The sequence below is a fragment of the Eucalyptus grandis genome, chromosome 4, assembly GCF_016545825.1.
Source record: "Eucalyptus grandis isolate ANBG69807.140 chromosome 4, ASM1654582v1, whole genome shotgun sequence".
In the NCBI taxonomy this organism is placed as follows: Eukaryota; Viridiplantae; Streptophyta; class Magnoliopsida; order Myrtales; family Myrtaceae; genus Eucalyptus; species Eucalyptus grandis.
Genome location: NC_052615.1, coordinates 11,037,138 through 11,055,258, shown reverse-complemented (window position 1 = coordinate 11,055,258; position 18,121 = coordinate 11,037,138). Strand labels below are relative to the sequence as shown.

Sequence of the window (18,121 nt, the reverse complement as noted above, 5' to 3'; positions counted from 1 at the left end):
AATTCTTTTCCAGCACATGAAGATGGGAAAAGTTCGGTTCTAACACCTGCGGTCCACCAAAATTTGGTTATATTGAACTAAAGCCTCCCAAAAAAGAAATCTATCTTTCAGTGTTCTTTTCTCACCTTGGCCCTGGCAACTTGAATCTCTGACTGAAGCAACAAATCAAGCTGCTGGACGAAAACCTATCAGCCAGTGAGACAACATAGTCTTAGATTGCATTACTCAGATCCAAGAGCTTCCGGATACATACAGGATACATCACTAAAAAATTCGCTGCCCTCATAAATCTTATTTGCTGAAGCAAGTTGATGTATTCGCAGCAACAAAGATTGAGTTGTCATCTCTAAGAGGTAAAGTGCCGACTATATGATGTAACCACTTGTCATTCTGCAATGACAAACTCAAACAAAATTATCATGAGAATAGCTAGTAAGCAGTACCCATGCATATGGGACAGAGATCAAAAACTATCATTTTCATTTTGATATGGATAACTCCATGATGATAGAACAAAGTTTCTGCTTTGCAGCTGTGCTCGTGTCTCCAAGGCATCTATTTATCCTAGTTCATATGGATAAATGAGCAAAACCATTGTATACCAGCAAAAAGTGTGTAAAACAACACATATAGATCCACTGGCTGACCAGAAAGTCACGAAGAGACTCGCCAGAAAAAGAAAAGCAAAACTGTGATGCTTGTGATGTTTTCAAAGAGTTCAGAAGCTTTAATCTCAAAAAAAAAATTGACTTTATTTTGTAGACTAAAATGACCATATGACAACGTTTGACAGGTGGCAATTTGATAATGAAGAATTGGTGTCTGAAAATGCTAGTAAAAGTGCCATTTTTCATGAGCATCCCTCTATTTCTCTCCAGTAGGGAAGAAACTTCCAAATCTTTTGGTCTAGTGGAATCTTAAGTAACCTCGAAAAAAACGGCTAAACATCTCCCCATTATTCGCTAATAATTGGTGAATTATTTTCAGTCTCTTCAGTAACATTTGCCCTCCATTTAACATTAACATTTTGAAGTATCAGCTACTGAATTAGAAGAAGCTTTTGACAGTCCTGCAGTCTTAAGTTACACTGTACATCACCTACTTAGCTTCATTATTTGACTTAGTATCATGATAACTCTCCAGGGAATCGTTTTCGGCAATAAACATTTAGGCTTGTGGATAGACCTGAAAAGAATGAGCACATAATAGGTACTCAAGAAAAGATGTGCAATGCTGGTCTCTAAAAGCCACAAGTGAAGTGCATGTAGTTGCAGTGTTGGTGAGGCCCTTATCAAGAAAAAAAGAATTCGGGAGTCAGGAGAACCTACCTTCCTGTTTGATGTTTCAACTCACGTTCTTATGCAAGTCAATTGGACTCATTGCTACAGTTGATATCCAAGATTGTTGTTCTCTGCAGAAAAAGCAGATAAATATCATATTTTTGGAGTGCAAGACTTGTGTGCTCTGTCATATGTCAAAGTATTAACATTGGGATGCATAATTTGATTTTGAATCAACTTGTCAAGAAGCTTGCTGGTCTAATTATTTCCTCAGATACGGACATCAAATGTGTGTAGTTTGTACAGACTTGTCTCGAGTGTCTGCATTCTATCCAACTAGCTTTGCATACATGAACTGTAAATTCTATAGCACACGAAGATGGGAAAAGTTCGGTTTTAACATCTACAGTCTGCCAAAATTCAGTAATCTCGAACTAAAGCCTATGGAAAAAAATCAACATTTCAGCATTCTTTTCTCACCTTGGCCGCAGCAATCAGCCAGCGAGACAACATAGTCTTTGACTGCAAGTTAACGCATTTGCCACAGCAAAGATCTAGTTGTCATCTCTCAGAGGTCAAATGAAGACTATATGATATAATGACTCCCACATTCTGCAATGACAAACTACATATATTATCATCGGAATAGCTAGTAAGCAGTAATGGTGTATATGTGATAGTGATGGAAAAAGCTGACATATTTCATTTTAATTTGGATCAGTCAATGATGGTAGTGTCAGATCAAAGCTTTTGAAATTGTAGCTGTGCTCGCGTCTCCAAGGCATCAGTTTATCCCAGTTCATATGGATAAATGAGCAAAACCATAGTACACCAGCAAAGAATGTAAAATGATACGTGTTCATCCACTGGCCAAACAGAAAGCTACAAAGAGAAAAAGAAGGAAATCTGCAACACTCAGCAATGCTTTCAAAGAGGTCAGAAGCTATAACCTCAAGAACAATTACTACACCTTATATGGCTACTAGAAAAGACCATTCTACTCGTCATAACAATTGTTTATCATCGTCAATCTCTTTGATAACAATAGATCCCAATTTCTTTTGAGTACTAAGCCTATCTTAATCGGATCTAGTCGCTACAAGGTCCATCACCGTTCACAGCTAGGAATAGAAAAGATACACTGGTGGTTTTTACTTGTTCCTGCTCTCCTTTCTTATGGTCAATGGAGATAATTCAATGATGCCGAATGCTTGGGGACTTCTTATGTATTCAGATAAACAGAAGAAAGGCCCGAGTGCACCTTATACAAAACTAGCTTAGCTTCCTAAAGTACTAATAATTTGATTTAAAGTAGTCATACGATTAAAATTAGTTTTTCCAAGTAGGGAACAGTCATTCGAACAACTAGAGCGCTCAGACTTCCAGCAATAAACGCAGATCCACAACCAGGCGCAGCGGATGTGGCAGCGCTCTTCCACCATGCCATAGACGAGATGGCGCCACATGGAAAATCATGGCAAAGATTTTTCCGTAAAAGCAAAGCCAAAGTTTTTGAAAGAGGCCGCGCAACAGACTCACGGAAAGCAACAGGAGCAATACGAACAACCAGAGGACGGAGTGGGAGGAGTCGTGGAGCAGCAACCACGCGAGCGAAGCCACCAATATCGAACCGGTGAAGTCGATGAGGAGGTGCGATGCTCCATCACAAGGAGGAGCGCGGCCGCTAGACGGGGTGCCCGATTAGTGAGATGCAGCAACAAGAAATGCAGGAGCAGGCTGCAGATGGCAACGCCGGTGGCAATAGGGTGAGTTTCAAATGGTGAAATCGACTTCCCCTGGAATTTCACTTGGATGAAATTGATCAGGATAGAGACGATGGAGGTAAAATCCATGGCGGACATCGTTGGTGGTTCGAGTTCTCTTATGAAGAGCGAAGCTTATGAAAAGCGCAACTCATGGTTCCGAGCGAGTGCTCTTATGAAAAGCGATGAATTGGTTCCGCGCGAGTGCTCTATGAAAAGCCATGAATATGAATCCGAGCGAGTGATCTCATGAAAAGCGATGAGATGAGCGAGTGCTCTTTCGCTTTTCATAAGCTTCACTCTTCGTAAGAGAACTCGGAATCAGGGACTTCGCTTTTCATAAGTTTCGCTCTTCATAAGAGATCTCGGAACCAGGGATTTCGCTTATGCTCTTCATAAGAGAAGACGAATGATGCCCCTACTTGATTTCGCTCTTCATAAGCCTTCACCTAATAACAATAATGCCACTCTGCATGAAAGAACCACGTGGCTGTCATTCATGAGATTCTTGGTTTCGCTCTTCGAAGCATGTCCCTGAACTTTCCTATTTATTTTTCCTTAGTGTTAGGGAAAGAAAAAAAAAGACCACCACAAACTTCAAATTTTCCCTAAAATGACAAATTTACCTCAAAATTTTTTATGACATGAAAATCTCCAAACTTTACTAATCGTGACACATTTACTCCACTAAAGACATTTTCATCTTCTTCTTTTCTTTTTCTTTTTTTTTCTGCTTTTCCTTTTCTTTTCTTTTTTTTGCCCTTTTTTCTTCTACTCTCTTCCCTAGAGAAGAAGAAGAAGAAAAAAAGAAAAGTAAAATATCAAAATGCTCTATAATTAAGGGTAAATATGTTACACTAATACAAGTTCATGATTTTTTGTGTCATAATTTTTTTTTTAAGATAAATGTATCACGATTGGTAAAGTTTGGGATATTTCATATCACAAAAAAAAAAAAAAAACTTAGAATAAATTTATCACTTTGGTCAAAATTTTGGATTTTTAGTGATTTTTTCCAAAAAAAAAAAAAAAAAAAAAAAAAGACTTTGTCCGGTGCCAATTGAATTCCCCTTTCCCTTTCCTCGGTACAGTGTGTCCGCATAGTTACATCAATAGGTAATACCTGGAAGATTCATGTACAAGAATAAAGTTTCAATAACCGGGCTGGCAAAAAATAATAAATAAGAGCAAAACACAAAGGCCAAGCCCAAGTGTCTCGTTAAAGGCCTTTCTTTGGTCTTGCTTCAGTTGCTGCGGTAGTAAGGGAATTACTAGAGCAAAAAGAGTGAAAAAATTGAAAACAGTCTGGCCAAGAAGAACACGAAAAAGAGAGAGAAGGAAAGTAGAGTATGGAGAAACCGAGAAAAGACAGAGGAGATAAAGGGAGCTCTTGCTGTATGCACCGGATTAATTCTGTTTCTTAGCAATTGGTAAGGATTTGAAACTTTTATTTATCTAATTGAAGGAGCTTTCGTAATTAAACTATAAATTAGGTTTGGTATGGATTCTATGTTGCTAGGTTGATTTTAGAGGTTTTTAAGCTATGAAATTATATTGTAAAGAAATTTTAGGGTAGTGCAACGTAGGACTTCAGGAAAGTCAATTTAGGTTTGCAATTTGATTGGGATAAATTTTTAAAATTTTGCATGCTACTAAAATAGTTTTCAAATTACTGTATTTGGCAATGGATTTCACCCTTCTCCAATCATCTTTTGGCTTTATGGTATTTTAGTAATTCAAAAGAGTTTTCTACTAAAAGTAAGCTCACTTGAATTGGAGTTTTAAGATGAGGTCGACTCTGTTTGCAAAGTAATTGTTCGAAGATCTTTTGTCAAGTGGACAATTTGACTCAAGAATACGGTATCGCCTACTAAAGTTTTAGTTGAGGTTAGTTCACATGTAAGTTTGACATTTAGTTAATCTTTGATATGACTTTGAAACTTTTTAAGTGGCGAACTTTCAATTGGGATTTTATTTAGGGGTGGTTGTTATCCTCTACAAATTTGTAAGCTCGTGTCTTGAAAGTGATTGTGAATTGATATATTATAAATTGAAAAACAATGCACCATATGATTTTTTTAAACGAAAAAGTAATGTTTAAAATATATTTGTTGCATAAAACCGGATGGAGCCTGTACCACCCTTTTGGTATTTGAAATTTGAATGAATATAATTGATTAGTCTAAAGTTGCGTTAAAGTGATTCCTCATATTTTGATTTTATTGTACATTATATATTGGATTTGGATAGATGAATCTTTGTTATTGCTTTATCACAATAGATGCTTGATCTACTTAGAAGAGATTTGGATTAGTCACTAAGCTATGGTTACTCACACTATTCATTCCAAATCTTTTTCAGGTAAGCTAAAATAGGACGCGAGCATTATCGGAGAGAAATTTTTTGCATTTGGATTTGGATGTGAGTTTAGATACTCATATATGTCTAGGATGATATTTGTGGGGTTTAATTGAGTTTGGAGATACATTCACACATTTAAAAAAAATAAATCAGAACTCTTGATTTTGTAACCAACTCACTATTTATCAAGTATATAGATGAATATATATGTATATATATATATTGATAATATGAAGTTGCATCCTTTGGGCAAGACCATGGTGGTGTTGTTTTCCTTATTTTATAGAGTTGGGGTGTGACAATAGATAAAGGAAATCTTATTCACAAAGTCAATAAAATGAAAACATACATTAATATATCATTATTGTTTCTCAATATCATTATAATCTTCTTCTCCTTTCTTTTGGTAAGGAGTACCATTATAATCTTACTAATTTCATATTGCAATAATAGCCGCCCCTCCCTTTCTATGATTACACATTTATTGTGCAAATAATATATCGCAACATGAGCATCCTCATGTCGCCATGTTTTATGCACGAACTCACCTATTTCTATAATTGTTGGATATACGAAATCCTACTAAAATACTTTTGAAGCAGCGTGGATTTTTTCTTGGTGAAATATTGCAAAAATAGGTTTTTAACTTACAAAAGATTGCATTTTCTTCGGTTTAAGACACCTTGGATTGTTGATGGAAGTATGAATTTTGCTAATTTGCTAAAAAAATCTCAAATTTTAATTTTAATCGCGCTTCTACTCGAATTGGTTTTTTGTTGTTAAAAAGTTCCCAAGTTTCATGAAGGCCCCATTTCCACCCATGAGTGGCCATACAATCATCATGTAACGCAGCATAGTCCAACCATTGCAAGGTGAACACCAAAGGTTCCCCTAAGACCCTTTGGTAACTCTCTATGTGTGAGAGAGAGAGAGAGAGAGAGAGAGAGAGAGAGAGAGAGAGAGAGAGAGAGAGAGAGAGAGAGTCAATAAAGGAGATTGAAAAGTGATAAGAGTCAATAAAGGAGATTGAAAAGTGATAAGAGTCAATAGAGATTGAAAAGAGGTCTATATGTACACGTGAACACCTTAGTAGGAGAGAATAAATATGACAAAATAGAGCATCTTGTCTTTTTTTTTTATTTATTGCCTTAGAAAAAGGATGTGAACCGGTTTAAAATCAAGGTTGGACCAATCGTTACTTTGATTAGTATAATAAATTCAAAGTTTTAGCAAAAGGAGTAGCACCATAGATGAAAAATGTACATGCATCATAATCTTTAGGGTTAATACCCTGAAAAACCCCAAACTGGTACACTTGTGACAAATTTACCCCAAACTATTTTTTTGACCATGAAAAACCCTAAACTGGTATACATATGACAAATTTACTCCGACTGGCTATAAAAAAACCCTAAACTGGAAATCTTATTCACAAAGTCAATAAAATGAAAACATACATTAATATATCATTATTGTTTCTCAATATCATTATAATCTTCTCCTTCTTCTTTTTTGGTAAGGAGTATCATTATAATCTTACTAATTTCATATTGCAATAATAGCCGCCCCTCCCTTTCTATGATTACACATTTATTGTGCAAATAATATATCGCAACATGAGCATCCTCATGTCGCCATGTTTTATGCACGAACTCACCTATTTCTATAATTGTTGGATATACAAAATCCTACTAAAATACTTTTGAAGCAGCGTGGATTTTTTCTTGGTGAAATATTGCAAAAATAGGTTTTTAACTTACAAAAGATTGCATTTTCTTCGGTTTAAGACACCTTGGATTGTTGATGGAAGTATGAATTTTGCTAATTTCCTAAAAAAATCTCAAATTTTAATTTTAATCACGCTTCTACTCAAATTGGTTTTTTGTTGTTAAAAAGTTCCCAAGTTTCATGAAGGCCCCATTTCCACCCATGAGTGGCCATACCATGTAACGCAGCATAGTCCAACCATTGCAAGGTGAACACCAAAGGTTCCCCTAAGACCCTTTGGTAACTCTCTATGAGAGAGAGAGAGAGAGAGAGAGAGAGAGAGAGAGAGTCAATAAAGGAGATTGAAAAGTGGTAAGAGTCAATAAAGGAGATTGAAAAGAGGTCTATATGTACACGTGAACACCTTAGTAGGAGAGAATAAATATGACAAAAGAGAGCATCTTGTCTTTTTTTTTTTCTTTATTGCCTTAGAAAAAGGATGTGAACCGGTTTAAAATCAAGGTCGGACCAATCGTTACTTTGATTAGTATAATAAATTCAAAGTTTTAGCAAAAGGAGCAGATGATCACCATAGATGAAAAATGTACATGCATCATAATCTTTATTTCATCCAAATGTAGTTCATTTTATCATTTGGATAGGTTTACTTGTAATTACTCGGAAGAGCACCTCTCTATTTTGTTTTGCTCTTTCTAGAAATATTCTCCTTGGTCTTAGTCTTCATAGTTTATACAAATGCCAACTTTTTATCCGTGGATCTAAATTCAATTTAATTAGTTGAAGTTGTAGGTTGTATATGTGAATTGGGTATGTAACAACTTCAATCTGTATTTTTTTTTTTAAATAACCAATACAGATAATTATTTAGTTTTTGAAAATAAAATCGAGTTCTATTCAAAGATTTAAAAGAAAATTACAAGTTTAATTACAATTACTGCTTCAATGAGCCATATCGACATAGCTTACAAATCAAGGGTGCTGCAGAACATGTGCATTTATAGACATTGATAACTAAAAAAAAGTAGATTCGGCTCATACTATTTGTACGAATTGTATTTAATGGCAAATGTAAACATTACTTTTACATGTAAATGCAATCGAATAATAAATTAAAAAAATAACTCGTAAAATTAAAAAAAGAAGAAGGTGAATTTGGCTTTTTAAACGATTACCACAAAACTGTTATCACAAAATTGTCTTACGCAAAAGTTACTTTTAGAAAAAAAGTTGGATAAGAACTCTGATGAATGTATAGACTAGCCCAAGGTGAATGCACTTTTAAGACCTCATATAATTGCAGCTGACTTTAAATGAACAAGATATAAAACTTTTCATGGGCCACTTTAGTTTTATTAACTATTGCGTTGAAGCATAAATAAACTAAAATAAAAATGGACGGATGAACACTGAAATACAACATCAAATAATATGGGAGTGGGGTACAATTCATGTCACCTCATTTGCTTCGTGTTGACATAACTCCATTCAAAATGTTTTTTTTATCTCCTAATTTTGCCTTGGCAATCATGCATTGAGTCTCCGGAACCTACGCGGAAGTTGTACTTGCTTGGAATGTCTCGCGTGCTGGTCTTCGCTCCGCGGCTCAGCCCACTGCCGTGAATCGTGTCAATTTTTCTTTCACCAGTTGCACTGAATTTGGCATGCTGTCCGCCCTAGGACCCCCGTTTCACCCGCTGCCCCGACTTGACTGCTAGGCAATGATGCGGAGGATTGTCGGAGTTGCCATGCGTGTGAGCAGGCTTCCTTCTTGCCGTTCGGATGGTTAAGCGTTGCTGCACAGCCCGATATTGCTTCATCTACCTAGTCACAATTCTAAGCCTGATGAGGAATCTGAGAATGCGACCATCCAACGTTTTGCTCATTAGCATTTGCTCACATCCCATCATCTCGGAGACAAAAAGTAGAATCAAATGGGAAGCCTGCGAGGAGGTCTATTGATGGTACACGTGTGTATTCTCTCTCCATGAGAGCTGCGCCAAATCTCCCCCCAGAGATGCAATGCCCGTCTCTCCATGATCACCATCTCTCTTGCTTTCGGTCAATTGGTAGACCTCCAATGTAATGCCTGCCATATAGTTTCCCGGTGCAGCGAATGCAAGTTCAGCCTTGACATGGACTGTGCGGCTATAAGTCTAGGTTCACAAGACCTGGATGGCAAGAAAGGCCCAGTTTTTTTGCCATTTCGCCCATCAGCATCTACTGGTGTCCCTCCCGTGAAGCTTGAAACCAGAATCGAGTGCAAAGCATACTAGGTCACGTCTATGGTTGCCTGGATTGCCTCTTCTTTCTCCAATTCATGATCATCCACTGCCGATGGAGCAGTGTTGCTCTCATCTACTCCATAAATCATTTGCTGAATTGCCCTCAGTTATGCAACACCCGTTTCGCCCTGGCACAGCCACTTCTTCCCATATCAGGAAGGAACGCTCACAAACTCATGTCGTGAAGAGCATTGACGCTGTCTTTCTCTACGTAAAATGCAACTTTGACTTCAACATTCCTTGCACTTTTAATAGGCCCACTTTGAAACATCACCTCCAAGAGCGTATGCTCTTTCTTATATTAGATCTACTGACCCACGCTTCCCTATGCATTGTCTGGTACATTTTGTACTTTCAACTTTCACGTTCTTGTGCAGTGCAGTCTTAATGTCAATCACGATTGCCTTCCATAATTACCACCAACAATAAGAGATCACCATCACCTTCATCAACTCACACTTTACACTTCGTCCATCAAAGATCATGCCAGTGAGTACTATCTTCCACAATTCCACCAACGATAAAAGATCACCATCACCTCCATCAACTCACACTTTACACTTCGTCCATCGAAGATCATGCCGGTGAGTACTATTGTGACCTTTGAGAGAAAAAAGACCTGAATCAAGGTGCTTCCAGCTGCGATGAATGCCCGTGCATTGATTACTATATCGAATGTGTTTTACCTACGGTATGCTTTCATCACAGAAGTGCTTTCTCACTAAACTGACAACTAGCCAACAAAGAGATACAAGATGCTGCCTTGTGATGTGGTGAATAGCCCTGTTCTTTTTTCTTTCTTTAACATCATCTATAGACTCATTCTCCACAATAAGTTATAATCAACAGAAATTATGGTAATACCAAATGTTTTTTAAAGTAATGGAAGTACCTGAAGACCTTGCTATTGCTGAACTAGATGAAAAAATTGCAATTCCGCAGGAAAAGCAAAGAGAGTGAGCACACAACTGAGGGTACTGAAAAAAAAAAAATAACAGGCAATGCAGGTCTCAAAAAGATGCAAGCAAAGTGCATGTAGTTGCAGAATTGGGGAGGCACTTATCCAGAAGAAAAGAATTGGGGAGGCATGAGACAGCCTTCCTGTTTGATGGTTCAACTTACATTCTCAAGCAAGTCAATCAGAATCACTGCTAACACTTGACATCCGATATTGTTATTCTCTGCATCAAAAGCAGAAAAATATCATATTTTTGAGTGTGAGACTTGTTTGCTTCATGTTATGAATTAATGCACTAAAATTGGGATGAATAAGTTGATTATGAATCAACTCGTCAGGAAGCTTGCCGGTCTTATTATTTCCTCAAAAAATGAATATCAGACAGGTGTAGTTTGTACAGACTAGACTCAAGCTTTTGCATACTATCGATATGGCTTTGCATTCATGAACTGTAAATTCTTTTCCAGCACATGAAGATGGGAATTGTTCCATTCTAACATCTGCAGTATACCAAAATTCGGTTATATTGGACTAAAGCCTCCCAAAAAAGAAATCTATATTTCAGCGCTCTTTTCTCACCTTGGCCCTGGCAACTTGAATCTCTGACTGAAGCAACAATTCTAGCTCCTGGACGAAAACCAATCAACCAGTGAGACAACATAGTCTTAGATTGCATTATTCAGTTCCAAGAGCTTCTGGATACAAACAGGATACACCACAAAAGAAGTTGCTCTCTTTATAAATCTTATTTGCTGAAGCAAGTTGATGCATTCGCCAGAACAAAGATCTAGTTCTCACCTCTCAAAGGTAAAGTGCTGACTACATGATGTAACCAATCTGTCATTCTGCAATGACAAACTCAAACAATATATCATCAGAATAGCTAGTTGTCCTTCTGGAGGTACAAAGGACTTGGATTTTTACCATTTCGACCATCACCATCCACTGGTATTCCACACACAGCTTGACTGCAAAATTGGGCGTGAAGCTTGTGAACGGAACATATAGGTGAGGTCTATGGTTGTCTTGATTGCCTCTTCTTTCTCCACTGCACTATCATTCTCTGCCGCTGGAACTGCCATATGAAGGATGGTGCGTGCAAGGCTTGTGTTGAATGTGTCAAATGTTTAGCCTATTGCCATGCAGAGCAGAGATGCTCTTCTCTGCTCCATAAATTATGTGCGGAATTGCCCTCAGATGCAACGACCTGCTCACCCTGCACATCCTTTTTCTTCTCGTATCAGGAGCACTGTTGACATATGTCGTGAAGAGCATGGATGCTCTGTCTTTCACTGCACGGAAGTGACGACTTCAACACTCCATGCACTTTTAAAAGGCCCACTTCGAAACATCACCTCTGCAAGCATAAACTCTTTCTTATTTTAAATCTACCTAACCGTGCTACTATGAAGTGTCTGTGGTAAATTGTGCAGCTTCGGCTTTTGCAGTTGTGTGCAATGCAATCTTAATCATCACAGATTGCCTTCCATTACAGTAAAAGACTGCCATTAAATTCCATCAACTCACACTTTATGCTTTGTTCATTGAAGATAATACCAGTGAGCAGTATTATTGTGCCCTTTGTAATATTATAAGGGACACAAATCTGGGTGCTTATGACTGATGAATGCCCTTGCCCATTGATTACTCATATAAAATGCATTTTACCATGGTGCGCTTGTATCACAGTAGTGCTCTCTTGCTAAACAGCCTTTAGCCAAAACTGGATGCAAGATGCTGCCATGTGATGTGGTGAATAGCCATGCTCCTTTTTAACATCATATATATATATAGACTCATCTACACAATAAGTAATAATCAGCAGAAAATGCGCTAATAGCAAACAGTGTTTAATACAAGTTGCTAGAATAGTGCAAGTACCTGAAGACCCTGCTATTGCTGAACAGCCTGAACTAGATGAAAAAGTCGAAATTCTGCAGGAAAAAGTGGGCACATAATTGGAGGTGCTCAAGAAAAGACGTGTAATGATGGTCTCGGAAAGCCGCAAGCGCAGTGCATTTAGTTGCAGAGTTGGGGATGCCCTTACCAAGACGAAAAGAATTCGGGAGTCAGGAGAACACCCTTCCGTTTGATGTTTCAACTTTTATGTTTTTATGCAAGTCAATTGGACTCACTGCTACAGTCGACATCCAAGATTGCTGTTCTCTGCAGTAAAAATAGACAAATATCATATTTTTGAAGTGCAAGGCTTTTGTCCTCTGTCAATTATCAAAGTATTAACATTGGGGATGCCTAATTTGATTATGAATCAACTTGTCAGGAAGCTAGCTGGTCTAATTATTTCCACAAATATGAATCAGATTAGTGTAGTTTGTACAGAATTGTCTCGAGCATCTGCATACTATCTATCTAGCTTTGCATACATGAACTGTAAATTCTTCAGCACGTAAAGATGGGAAAAGTTCGGTTCTAACATCTACAGTCTGCTAAAATTCAGTAATCTCGAACTAAAGCCTACAGAAAAAAATCAACATTTCAGCATTCTTTTCTTACCTTGGCCTCGGCAGCTTGAGTGTTAATCAGCCAGAGAGACAACATAGTCTTTGATTGCAAGTTAACGCATTTGCCACAGCAAAGATCTAGCTGTTGCCTCTCAGAGGTAAAATGAAGACTACATGATGTAACGACTCCCACATTCTGCAATGACAAACTACAACTATATTATCATCGGAATAGCTAGTAAGCAGTAATGGTGTATATGCAAGAGAGATGGAAAAAGCTGACATCTTTCATTTTGATTTGGATCACTCAATGATGTTAGTGTTAGATCAAAGCTTTTGAAATTGTAGCTGTGCTGGCGTCACCAAGGCATCAATTTATCCCATGAAGAACATAGTACACCAGCAAAGAATGTAAAACGACACATATCCACCCACTGGCCAAACAGAAAGCTACAGAGAAATTCACAAGAAAAAAGAAGGAAATCTGCAACACTAACGATGTTTTCAAAGAGGTCAGGAGCTTTGACCTCAAGAACAATTACTACCCCTTATATGGCTGCTAGAAACGATTATTCTACTCGTCATAATAATTGTTGAGGTCATCTTCAGTCTCTTCGATAACAACAGATCCCAATTTCTAGTCACTACAAGGTGCATCCCCATTCATGTCTAGGAACAGGAAAGATATGTAGGTGGTTTTTACTTGTTCCCTGCTCTCCTTTGACGCCGAAGGCTTGGGGATTCCTCATGGCTATGTCTTCAGATAAAGAGAAGAAAGCCCCAAGCGCCTCTTACACGAAACTGGCTTAGCTTCCTAAAGTACTAATCATTTTATTTAAAGTGGTTATACAATTAAAATTACTTCTTCCAAGCAGGGAGCAGTCAGTCGAACAACTACGGCGCTCAGACTTCCAGCATGAAACGCAGATCCACGACCGGGCGTGGCAAATGTGGCTGTGCTCTTCCACCGTGCCATACACGGGAGCCCCCCGCACGGATAATCATGAGTAAGCGTTCGCAGATAAACCACAGACAAAGTTTTTTAATGGGGCCGTGCAACAGATTCACCGGAAAGCAACAGGAACAGTGCGAACCAGAGGACGGAGTGGAATGAGTCGTGGAGCAGCAACCACGCAAGCGAAAACACGGATGTCAAACCGGTGAAGTGGAAAAGGAGGCGCACTGCTCCATCACAAGAAAGAGCAGGGCCGCAGGGCGGTGGTGCCCAATTAGCAAGACGCCCCAAAGAGAAATGCAGGAGGACGTTGCAAATGGCAACGCGGGTGGCAAGGGGGGGTTTCCAAGGGTGAAATGGACTTCCCTGATAATCCACTTGGATGATGTTAACCAGGATTGAGACGACCGACAAAAGATCCATGGCGTAAGGCGTGATGAGGTGAAAAAGACGGGGACTGTCATTTTATACACCTTTTTTGACATCAATTCGATTACATTAGATGATGCGTCACCCATAATGAAAAGTATGAGTCTTAATCAGATTGAATCCGAAAGCATCCAAAAGAAAGAGGAATCAAATTGATGTCGACCCCCACCGCCCCCCAACTAAAAAAAAAAAAAAAGAAAACTGATGTCTTGTGCCACTTTCCATGAAAAAAACAAGGATTAATACCCAAAAAACTTTTACCAAAAAAAAAAAAAATACCCAAAAAACTTCAAACTAGTATATCTGCGATAAATTTACCCCTGCAGACTATAACCCCAAATTGGTAAAAACCCTAAACTAGTACATTTATGACAATTTTATCCCCAAACTAATTTATTCAATCGCAAAAAAATCCTCCAAACTGGTAAATTTGTAATAAATATATCATCCGTTAAATTGGATTAATATCACAAAAAGATCACAAAAATTGTAAATTGTGACAAACGGAACGTAAAATTTCAAATTGATATATTAGTTAACTATCACGTGTCATTTAACTTAATAATTTGACAGTAAAATTTAATTAAAACTAACAGATGGTAAATTTATCACAAATGTACCAGTTTTGGGTAAATTTGTCAAATGTATACAAGTTTAGGGTTAAATAGTTCATGGTAAATTTGTTACAAGTGTATTAATTTGGGGTTTTTCAAGGTATTAACCCAAAAACACAAATAGCAAATGAAGTCATTAACCTCACTCCCTCACCACGCCATGGAGTGGACGAAAGTGTTGAACTGTACGACTTATTTTTTATTTGGTCATAATAACAAGGGAGAAAAGTGTCCAAAAAAAAAAAAAAAAAACCATAAGCCTATCAAATTTATGCTAATTTAATTATAAACTTTATAATTGTTTCAGTTTATTCATTCCAATTAATTTTAACTGAATATTGATGTGGACGACTGTGGAAATTTTTTAATAATAATTTATTTTTTATTTTTACTTTTTTAAAATTTTCTTTTTCTTTTTTTTTCCGATCATAGGCAAATGGTAGAGCGAGCTGGCCACACCAAATCTGGCCTAGGCGAGGCTAACCCTTGCAAGGCCTCGCTTAGGGACGGGCGAGGGCTCCACTCGCTTAGGCCAAGGTGGCCTCGCTTGGGATCACTCTCACTTGGCTGGGTCTTGCCTGTGGTGGGCGACAACGATCCTCACCAAGTGAGGCTAGCCCGCCTAGCAATGGCCAAGGAAGAACAAAGAAAAAAATAGAAAAAAATAATAACAAATAAAAATATTGAATTATCATTATATCCATGTTAGGATCTGGCGTGCCACGTAGAATAGTCAATGTCCATGTCAGTAATTTCCTATTAAAATTAGTTGAAATGGTTGAATTAACACTAAGTCAAATTGACACTAATATAATAGATTTAGGATTTTTCTGACATTTTTCATATGCCCAACTTTAATTTCGGGTGATCTTATCCTCAATCCAATACGATCCATCAATATATAATAACCTAAAAGATTTATCTTCATGAATAAAGTTGCAAGAAACGGGCTTGCAAAAAATAATAAATAAGGGTAAAACATTAAACCCAAGCCTAAGCCCAAGCTCGAGTGTCTCGTTTTAACCCTTTCTTTCTTCATTGCCGGGAAATTACAGGAGTAGAAAGAAAGAATAGAGAGCCCGGCCAAGAAGGAAAAAAGAGAAAAGAAAGAAGGAAAGCAGAGTTTGGAGAAACCGAGAAAAAGAGAGAGGAAACTGAAGGCTTTATAAGAATTGGGCTTAAGGCCCGTCCGCCCAAGTTGGGCCGAGAAAGCCTGGCCCACGGGAATAAGGCCCGTGGAAGGAGAGAGGTATAAAAGGGAGGAGAAAAAGGAAAAAGGTACCGTTTTGTTTTAATAGGGAAAAAGACGTACGTACGCTTCCTCCTCTCCTCCTCTCTGTCGTTTTCTCCAAAAAGCAAACAGTGAGGCGCCAAGGCGATTTTGCTTCACCGGATCGAACAGGACCAAGTTTCTCTTCCTCTATCGGCGTCGGTGCTTAATCTGTGGCTAACAAGGTACGCTCGAATCCGTGGTGTGCTTTACGATCGGTGATACGTGTTTTCCCGGGCTTCGTCTTCCACATTGATTTAGGGGTTCGATTTAGTGTCGAATCCGGTATTTCGGGGATCAGTCATTCCCAACATTGGTATCAGAGCCCGCTTTCATGTTTTCCCGATCTTGTTTCATGTTCTTTGATTGAGTTTTCGCGAAGAAACTTTCGGCCGTACGGATCGGGACAAAAATCCCGACACCCGAGCGTTCTTCGGCCTTTTTTACTGAGCTTTCGTATGTCGAAACTGTTTTCTGAAAAGATGGGGAGAAAGGCGACGTCGGGATGAGTCTCGGAGGTACGTCTGCGCCGCCGGACGACACCGCACGCGCCCACACGCGCGGCCGGCCGTGCGTGGGCGTGACGCACTCGGAAGCGTTGCGTCGCCCGGCACATGCGGCACACGCGCCGGTCGGCGAACCGCGCGTGCGCACCGCCGCCGGCGAGCCGCACGCGCCGGTCCGCGGACCGACGCGTGCCGACGTCTACCCAACGGTCAATAACCGCTAGGGTGATGTCATCGATGACGTCAGCACGGCGACGGTTTGCCGGACGGTCACCGGCCGGCGACCCGACCTGCGACCCGACCCGCGCGAGACCCGGCACGCGCGCGGCACGTGCTGGATGACGCCTCGCGTGACGTCATCCCGCGCACGCGCGCGGCACGTGCCGTCGGTTCGCGCGAGCCGGCCCACCAAGCCCGACTGGCTCGGCCGCCCGACCGGTCTGACCGGTCTGACCGGTCCGACGTCCGGCAACCGACGAACGTTGACCACCGTTGACTGTTGACCACCGTTGACCGTTGACTTTGACCGTTGACCCGAAAAAAGAAAAAAAAAATGTGTTTCTTTTTCAATTAAGTCTATGTGGATTATAATGTGATCCCTTATTTGTTCTGCATTTGTTGCAGGAACAATGCCTCCCCGAGGTTGCGCACACCTATTCGCGCGATTCTGGGTGAACAAAAGGATAGGTCAGTGTCTAAGTTGATAGGCGAGCGACTAATCATCGATGGGAGAGAGGTGACTTAATTGATCATGTCCTTGAAGTCAACAGGAAAATTCAACAGGTCATATGGAATGGTCGTCCTATGTCACATCGAGAGATGGTGCGATTTTTTCATAAACACTCTTCCACCCGAATGGCAAGATGTGTTGAATCGCATATGGGATGTCAACGGAGCTGCTTCCTATAAGAAAATTGTGATGGATTTTGTAAATGAATATTATTGTATTGTTTCAAGGGAAAAGATCAAGAAATTGAACAAAAGAGGATCTTTCCCATTCGTGTCTTTGACTTGGTGTTAGTTGTATTGGATGATATATGTTAAGTGTGATTTGTGGACATATTATGTAATGATTACAACCTAATTGTGTTAATTGAAAGCATTATTGTTTTTATTGGATGTTCTATTATATATTGCTTTCTGTTATTGCTGGTTGCTGTGGGTAATTAGTCTGTGGGTAGTTTTAGAAGTTTTTGTAGCTTCATAGAATTGATTTTGCATAAGACAATTATATTGATGATAGTTTTAAGTTAGATTTTGGAGGATGATTGGAAACATAGTGACCTTTTGATTCTGAAACCTTACTTGAAATTATTCATTAATATGATGGGTCTATGTAAATAGGAATGCATAAATAATAGGCATTAATTATTCGTGCATGTATGTCTGATGTGTTCAGAACGATGGTTCAGTAACTAAGAATGTAATTGCTGATATGAACGGCTACAATTGTGAAATATTGAATATGAAGATTCAATATGTGCTGGAAAAGCAAGAAGCACTAGAAGCTCTT

The 18,121-nt window shown here is 39.0% G+C and overlaps 1 long non-coding RNA gene across 1 annotated transcript; it reads right to left on the bottom strand.

Annotated features, from left to right (window-relative positions):
* Nucleotides 1-11,356: 11,356 nt before the first annotated feature.
* Nucleotides 11,357-12,493, bottom strand: LOC120292708. The gene is made up of 3 exons (XR_005550312.1): nucleotides 12,420-12,493; nucleotides 12,254-12,306; nucleotides 11,357-11,664 (listed from the first exon to the last, which is right to left on the bottom strand). It is a non-coding gene; the product is annotated as an uncharacterized LOC120292708 (long non-coding RNA).
* Between the last annotated feature and the right edge of the window lie 5,628 nt (nucleotides 12,494-18,121).